Here is an 8,565-nt window from a genome sequence, read left to right on the forward strand (position 1 = left end):
GTCTTCGGACAGCGCTGGCTCTTCGGCTTTGAAACGGAGATGAGCACCGCAACCCTAGAGTCGGATTCGACTGGCTTTCGAGCAAGGGAACCTTTACCTTTACCTTAGAACAGCTAAATTAACATATGAATAAATTAGCATTTGAAGTCAAAGGCAGCAGGGGAAGGGAAGGAACTCTTGTCGGAGCATCTCCCTTTCAGCAATACCTATTCTTAACCAGCCAGAGGCTGACTCACTCATCCTCCTTTATTGGTTAGCTCCCAGTCAATGTGATTGGCTACAGTGGGCCGTGGAGCCCCAGCTCTGCGAAGTAGCAGGCCCCACTCCAGTGCTGAAGTGTCCCAACTCCAGTGACAAAGTATCTGGAACCAGGGAATAAACAGGCAAGTTTAGAAGATGTGCAAGTTCAGCCACAGAGGGAGGAAGCCAGGGCACTAGTCTCTCCACATCCCTACAAGGGTAGCACACTTTCCACAAACAGATCTACATGTATAAGAAATTTATTTAAAAGGGGATTTTTAAAAGATTATGAAAGTAGAATGCCAGTGGGGGGGTGGGGAGTTGGGGGCTATCCAGTGTATTGTACTGAGTGTCACATGTATGATTATCTGCCAGCTGGACAGAAGTCATGGGTGTGTGCTCGGTGCAAAGAGCTCCTGGTTCTCAGGGAACACGTTTGTACCCTCGAGTTCAAGGTGGCTGACCTGGAGAAGCAGAGACAGACAGTTAGGCACACAGATAAGCCTCTCGGAGGCTTGTTAGATGTGTCCCACTCCGAGCCCTTCCACTGTCAGGGAGCACGAGGGTCAAGGGAAAACAGGGCACCATGCTGAAGAAAAGGGGGATGTTCCCTCAAAAGGGACCCCTTCTGCAGTTGTGAACAGGTATCATTGCACACCAAGGAACCATCCCTTGGCAAGGAGGGAGGGGGACACTTGGTAGCTGGTGATTCAGTCCTTAGGCATGTAGATGGATGGGTTGCAAACCTATGTACTGACCTCATCGTTGTCTGCCTGGAGCAGAGGTAGCACACATTACACGTGGTCTAGATAGGCTGGCAGACAGTCCTGGGGAGGAGCTAGTGGTCGAGGTATATGTCAGAACCAACAATGTGGGGAAATGTAGTCATGTGGTCCTGGAGGAAAATTTTAGGCTGCCAGGCAGGAGACTCAAGGCCAGGACATCCAAGGTAGCCTTCCTGGAAATGCTGCCTGTTCCACGTGCAGGGCCAGCTAGACGGGCCCAAATTAGGAGTCTCAGTGTGTGGATGAGATGATGGTGTAGGGAGGGTTTAAGTTTGTTAGGCACAGGGATGTTTTTTAGAACAAGCAGGACCTGTTCAAAAGCTATGGCCTACACTTGTTCCAAGAAGGAACCAGACTTCTGGCGTTAGGGTTGCCAAATAATTTTAACTCACCGGTGGGGGAGTCCGCGTCCCGTCCGGGAGCAGTCCGCATGTGTGCGCGCCGCCGCGACGTCACCAGAAGTGACGTCAGACGCTACCGATGTTGGGGGCGTGGCCGAGCTTGTCGGGGGGGAAACATATGGTTCCCCCCCGACGCGGGAATCGGGGGCTCCGAAGCGGGGGGTTACCCGCCCCCTGGGCACATTTGGCAAGCCTATCTGGCGTTAAAGTCAAAAAGGTGGCAGAGCAGAGAGAGAAGGAAAGCCAACAGGAGATGAAATGTCTCCAGTTCAGGAGGCTTATCTCTAAGAGATGAAGGGGTAGCTGTTACTGTTCTAGAGGAGAACATAGACACTGTGGGTATTTCGGAATCTTGGTGGGATGAGGATAATCAGTGGCAAACAGCAATTCCTGGATATAAATTATATCAGAATGATAGGAAGGGTCAGAGGTGGAGTGGCTCTGTATGTTGAAGGGTATACAGTCCAGTAAAATTGAGAATCTAAGAGAAATAGACTAACTTACAGAAATGATGTGGGTGGGAATAGTGGGCCCAAAAGGAATCTTAACTCTGGGAGTTTGTTGTCACCCACCAGATCAAAGGTTAGAAGATGATTTAATAACAGCAAAAGAATTCAGGAAAGCAGCTAGACATAATAACTGTGTCATAATAGGTGATTGAACTACCCACACATTGATTGAGTTAATATGTGTTCAAGTCAGGAGAAAGAGATTGGGTTTCTAGATACTCTCAATGACTGTGCCATGGAGCAGATGGTCACAGAACCTACCGGGGGGGAGCGATCCTGGACTTGGTCCTAAGTAATGCTCAGGACATGGTGAGAGAAGTAAACATGATAGCACCACTTAGGAACAGTGACCATACTGCTATTAAGTTTAGCATTTATGTAAATAGGGAGGTGCCCAAAAAGACCAACACAACCACATTGAACTTTAAAAGGAGTAACTTCTCTCAAATGAGAGGGCTTCGGAAGAAGAAATTGAAAGGAAAGGTAAGGAGGGTGAAATCCCTTCAGGAAGCTTGAAGACTATTTAAAACTACAGTACTGGAAGCTCAGATACAATGTATCCTGTAGTTGGTGATCAGAAAGGCAAAAAGGGACTATGAGGCACATATTGCAGAAAAACATAAAGACCAACAATAAAAATTTCTTCAAATACATTAGAAGCAGAAAACCAGCCAGGGAGGCAATGGGGCCCTTGGATGACCAAGAGGCAAAAAAAGATTACTAAAGGATGATAGGGAAATGGCAGGGAAGCTGAATGCACTTTTTACCTCTGTCTTCACTGTAGGGCTGCCAGCCTCTACGTGGAACCTGGAAGATGGGAGGTGCTTGCCTGCTCCAAATGTTGAAAGACCTGAGCTGGATGAGAGAGGCAGTCCTATGACTGATGGAGAAATTAAAAACCAAGAAATCACCAGGGCCAGATGGCATATATCCAAGAGTTATGAAAGAACTCAAATGTGAACTTGTGGCTATCCTGAGAAAAATATGCAATATATCACTAAAATCTGCCTCCATTACCTCTACCTATATGTAATGGTTGGTGACTTCTGTTTCACTGTATCTGAAGAAGTTTACATGCACACAAAAGCTTATATCCAGAACAAAACTTTGTTGGCCTTAAAGGTACCACTGGACTCAAAGCTGCTTCAGACCAACGTGGCTACCCACATGAATCTATCTGCATTTGGTGTTAGTCTGGTTTTTTGATGTCATTCACTTAGCCTCATGGGAAATGTAGTTGCCCCTTGTACCATTTAATGACTTAACTCAGCCATCCATGATCCTGAGTAGAATCAATCATGTACTGTACAGATGGAAAAAGCCCCTGCAAAGCAAGGAAATGGAACTCCACCTGTAAGAAGACATAACTCCACCACCACACCTACTGTGCAGCTACAAGCTGTTTGATAGCCATTCAAGGTAGATGACAGACAGGGCTCACGGGTGATCATGGCTGTCAAACAAGGTCTGTTCAACTATCAAATGTGATCACCACAAAATTCACAGCATCTCTAGTTCTAATTCATTACACCACTCTGACAGGGAGGGAGGGAAGGCGGCATGGTAGAGCCTAATTTCATCAGATCTTGGAAGATAAGCAAGGTTGGTTCTTGGAAAGGGAACTCTACAAGGAAGACCCTACAGAGGTAGGTGATGACAGACTACCTCTGCTTCTCACTTGCCATGAAAGCCCCTTGCTTTCAACCCATATTTCTGGACATATGAACTTCCTTGTTGCAAACTGAAGCTGGCTGGGACATGTGAACTGTCAGATCCATTTCCACCCTTTTTTAAAAGTCACTGGAGATATGTGCATAAGCACATATGTGCATGCAATTCCAATTTTTTAAAAGAAAACTGACCAGACGCTGCGCTCCATGGTTGAGGTGCAGCAGGAAAATGTGGATGCTTGATCACCAGGGGAGCCACCTCAGGGAGTGCTGTCTGGTCAAACCTTCTCGCTACAACTTAAACCAGCGCAATTTGTGGCATGCCCAGTCTGTGCCAAGCTTATTTGACCACAGCCACACTATAACTGAAAGGGAGGAGCTATTGCTATTGGATGGTTTCTGACGTCTGTTTCTGAATAGGAGCTGTCAGTATTTTACAATATTTGATAGTGGATATGAAACTGATGCTAACATTTGATAATATCTGGTACTCAGCAGCAGTGTTCCCTCTAAGCTGAGTTAGTGTGAGCTAGCTCACGGTTTTTTAGCTTCCGGCTCTCACATTTTTGTCTTCGCTCAGGAAGGACGGCTCCAGACCAAACTAATTTATGCAGTAGCCAAATCCCTCGCTCACAACTTTAATGCCAGTAGCTCGCGAAGTAGAATTTTTGCTCTGCTTAGAAGGAGCATTGCTCAGCAGTCAACTTTAGCCAGTTCAGACCTTTGCAACAAAAAAAAAGTGCCTGTAGGAAAGAAGGCGGAAATCACCAAAATTCATGTCTATATCCCAATGCTATTTCACCCAGGCCTCCAATTACTTCCTCTATATGACAGTGTGGACTGGACTCCGGAGGCCTTCAGCTAGGGTTTCCAACCTCCAGGTGGTGGCTGGAGATCTCCTGGGATTACAACTGATCTCCAGCCGACAGAGATCGGTTTACTTGGAGAAAACTCTATGGCAAAATATCCCGCTAAGGTACCTCCCTTCCCCAGGCTCCACCCTGAAAACCTCCAGATATTTCCCAACCCAGAGCTGGCAACCCTGCCTTCAGCAGCGCTTTCCTCTACATAGGCCTGACAGTAGTTGAACTACATCTAACAGTATTTTGACTGGATTCTTTCCCCCCCCCCATCAATTTGGAGATTTTAGTCATCCTCTTGTTTGACCAAAATTTAAATCTGCAATCAGAAACGTATGCAAATGAGCGATGGGATGGGCCTCCTCTTCCCTCTTTGATAGGTAGTGCTCTTTTATCTTTCCACAAGGACATAACAACCAGTTGTTGCTGCTGCTGCTGCTGCTGCAGGACTACAGACACACCAGGCTTGACATTTTAAACAAGACTGAGCTAGTCAAGCGCAAAATAGCTGAACCAATTTTCTTAACAGCTGAAAAACACTTGGCTAAGTAGAAAATAGCTGAACCAATTTTCTTCCAACTTTCTTCCTAACACACCTTTGGGCTAACAGCAAAACTGCTAAACTTGAGCACCAGGTGAAAGTTTCTTTCTTCAAATGATATCACCCGCACTCTGATGATCACAACATCTTAGTACTATACAGATCAGGCCTTATAGAGCATGGTACAAAGCGGGGGGAGTGTTTCTGCAAACCCCAGATATGCAGAAAAAAATATTAATTTTTAGGAAAGAATGCTGCCTGTGCCTGCTACAGAGCTGTACAATAAGTTCATGCAGGGCTCTTTTTGTAGAAAAAGCCCAGCAGGAACTCATTAGCATAATAGGCCACACCCAACACCAGAAACTCATTAGCATATTAGGCCACACCCCACCAGCACAGCTCATTAGCACATTAGGACTCACCCCCATGTTACCAGAAGTGTGGTTATCCAGCCACACCCACCTTTTGCTTGTTATTCTGTTTACCTTGTTTCTTGTCAAAACCCAGGGCCTTTTTTGTAGCAGGAACTCCTTTGCATGTTAGGCCACACACCCCTAATGTAGCCAATCCTAATGAGTTTCTGCCATTGGGTGTGGCCTATTATGCTAATGAGTTCCTGCTGGGCGTGGCCAATTTGGGAGCCAGCCGGAACTCTGTTCCTGTGCGTTCCTGCCCAAAAATAGCCCTGAGTTCATGTATGAAACAAAATTCAGACACACACAAAACCCTAACTCCTAGGACTACATAGCTCAGGGGTCATCTCTGACGTACACAAGGAGGAATTGTGTGAAGATGGCTGCCGGCTTGTAACGGCCAGACAAAGGGCCAAACTACCTGGTATAATTTAATAAGTCGAATTTCAGTTCCCCCAGCCCAATGGACTTTCACCTTAGTCACATGGCAGGTATAGGGAATGTCACTTTAAAAGCCTACAACAGTGAATTTGAATCAGGACAGTGGCACGGGGGAAGGAGGAGGCTTCTGCCTCCCCCCCACTCTCACACCTTTTCCCTGAGCCAAGAGCTATTTGTATAACTCTGGAGCTGAGCATGCTCAGAATCCTTCATATACACAGTGGCGGACCTACATTTTTTTAGATCCTGAAGCTTAAAGTGTTATGGGGGCCCCTTCTCAACCAGCATCCAAAGGGCCTTGCTGCCATTGCAAGGACTAAGGGCTGAGCTGTAGAACTATTAAGCTGTGCACCAATGAAAGATTTGAGGATCCAGCTGCCAAAATGTAGGCTATGAATAGAATCGATGAGCACATACAGCTGGAGGTTCAGGTGCTAAAAGCCCCCAGGAAATTTTTGAAATTTGACCAATCACAGGGATATTTTGAGGCCATATAAAATGGGTATTAGAACATATTCTAAGGTCAATATTCAGTACTTCAACCCATTGGTTTATGATTCTGTCACTAAATTAGCCTTATTTTAATAACAAACACTTTTTTAAAAAAACTCCATCAATTTTGTTGAAAAATTCACTCAATTTTTACAAAAGGTTGCTTCAGGGCCCCTCCAGGTCTAGGGGCCCTGGAGCTTAAATTTCATTAGTTTCATAGTAGATTTGCCCCTGCACGTACAGCCACAAAATTATGCAAGTAAGCCCCATTGAGGCCATTGAGGCTCCAAAAAGGGAATGCAGGTACATGCAGACAGGTAGCAGGCGTGGAGAAATCAGCACTGGTAATGAGACAGGAAACCTAGGTCTTGATTCAATCCAGGTGAATGCATTGTTTTGAGTTTCGTTAGCAGCTGCAATTCAGCAGTCTCTCTTTCTAATCTCCATTTGACAGCTCAAGACAATCAAAGGGAGACTGTCTTGCATATCATACCTAATCCAGTGAGACCTGCTATTGTCTTTTGCCCTCTTATGTCATTTGTCATCTGAAATCACTCCCCTTTCCAATATATAGGATGGATGACTCACATTCTAGCTGTATCTGAAGAGGTGAGCAGTGACTCGTGAAAGCTCACTCCCTACCACAAATTTTGTTCGTCTTTGAGGTGCTATCACCCTCCAAGTAGGGCCTGTAGACCTCCTATGTTCACAATTGATCTCCAGCCTACAGAGATCAGTTCCCCTGGCAGAAATGGACTCTGTAGTCTTGTACCATGCTGAGATCCCCACCCAAACCCCACCCTCTGCAGGCTCCAGCCCCAAAATCTCCAGGTATTTCTCAACCCAGAGCTGGCAGCCCTAGTTGGGGGAACCCATATTGTGTAGTTCCGACCCGTCTTTGTCTCTGCCCTGACCAGGATGGCCCACACTAGCCCAATCTCATCAAATCTCAGCAACTAAGCAGCTCTGGTTAGTAGTTGGGTGGAAGACCATCAAGGAAGTCCAGGGTTGCCACAGGCAGCCAATGGCAATGACACCAATGGGTTCCCTAGAGTCAGCTGTGACTTTAAAAAAAAAACACTTTTATTTTCCAATGCTTAATACAGATTATTACCAAAACAACAAAAGCATTTTCCTCCTTGCTTTTACAATGAAATAACAAGTTGTATATGTTACATTGCATTACTTTATATAATACAAAGCTTATACCATAGTTTGGGTATTGAGTAAATATTATTAACTTCTTTTGTGATAGAAAAGACAACCTTGTAGAAACCAACAATAACTGGTGTTATGTACCCCTGAACAATATGTATAAGAGAAGAGGAAACACTTGCAAAGTTGAAGAAGATAGCCAAAGAGAAGAACAAGTTTTTATTAGATTTGAGAACTATTGATGTTATATCCATTTGTGATATTGAACCCATTCAGGCAAAATGAACTGTTTGAGAGACAAGTAATCAAGTACTGGGAACCATTTTTCTGTAAACTGTGACTTGATGGCACTATCCACCGCCATTTATCTCTGTCTCCTGTTGCATGTACCCAAGACTTGGGTGTGGCCAGGGTGCAAACCCTTTGCTATGAGCCAAATGGCTAGAGCCAAAGGGCTTCTGGCTGTTAGCTCTTTGCCTGAGGGCTGGCAGAAACATCTCCCGGCAAAGAGAAAGAGGGGTGTAGATCTGCTTTGTATTTAGAAGCCTTCCCCCCCTCCCTTCTTCAGTTCTGTTTTATCTGAATTGCTCTCCTCTATTTTTGTCTCGTGAGTTGCTTTGGATCCCCACTGAGGAGAAAGGTGGGGTGTCAATGAATGAATGAACTCGTGTGGCAACTAGACAAGAGTATAGTGAGGATGAGTGAGATTGGGACTGTAAAGCATTTCGAACATTTCAAACAGTTTAGAAGCTTTGATTCATGATAATAAATAATGACGAGATTACAGAGATTAGAACTGAAACTAAAGAACTCGGGTAGGTGGATGAATAGTATAAAATCTCTGCAAGGTCAGGGGGTTGTGACAGAAAATCTGTAACACGCAATAGGTGTTTTATTCTACTTCTAAATGGCTGAGAGCCTGGGGGGGGATGAGTATGCAGCCTCCTACAGCCTTCTTTTGTGAAATGCACATTATTAAAAGAGTGGGTAATAATGTTGTGTCGTACAAGCATTTACGTCTCTTTAATATTCACTGGATTTGTTTTGTGCATTCATCC

The sequence above is a fragment of the Gekko japonicus genome, unplaced genomic scaffold, assembly GCF_001447785.1.
Source record: "Gekko japonicus isolate JY-2015 unplaced genomic scaffold, Gekko_japonicus_V1.1 scaffold239, whole genome shotgun sequence".
NCBI lineage: Eukaryota > Metazoa > Chordata > Lepidosauria > Squamata > Gekkonidae > Gekko > Gekko japonicus.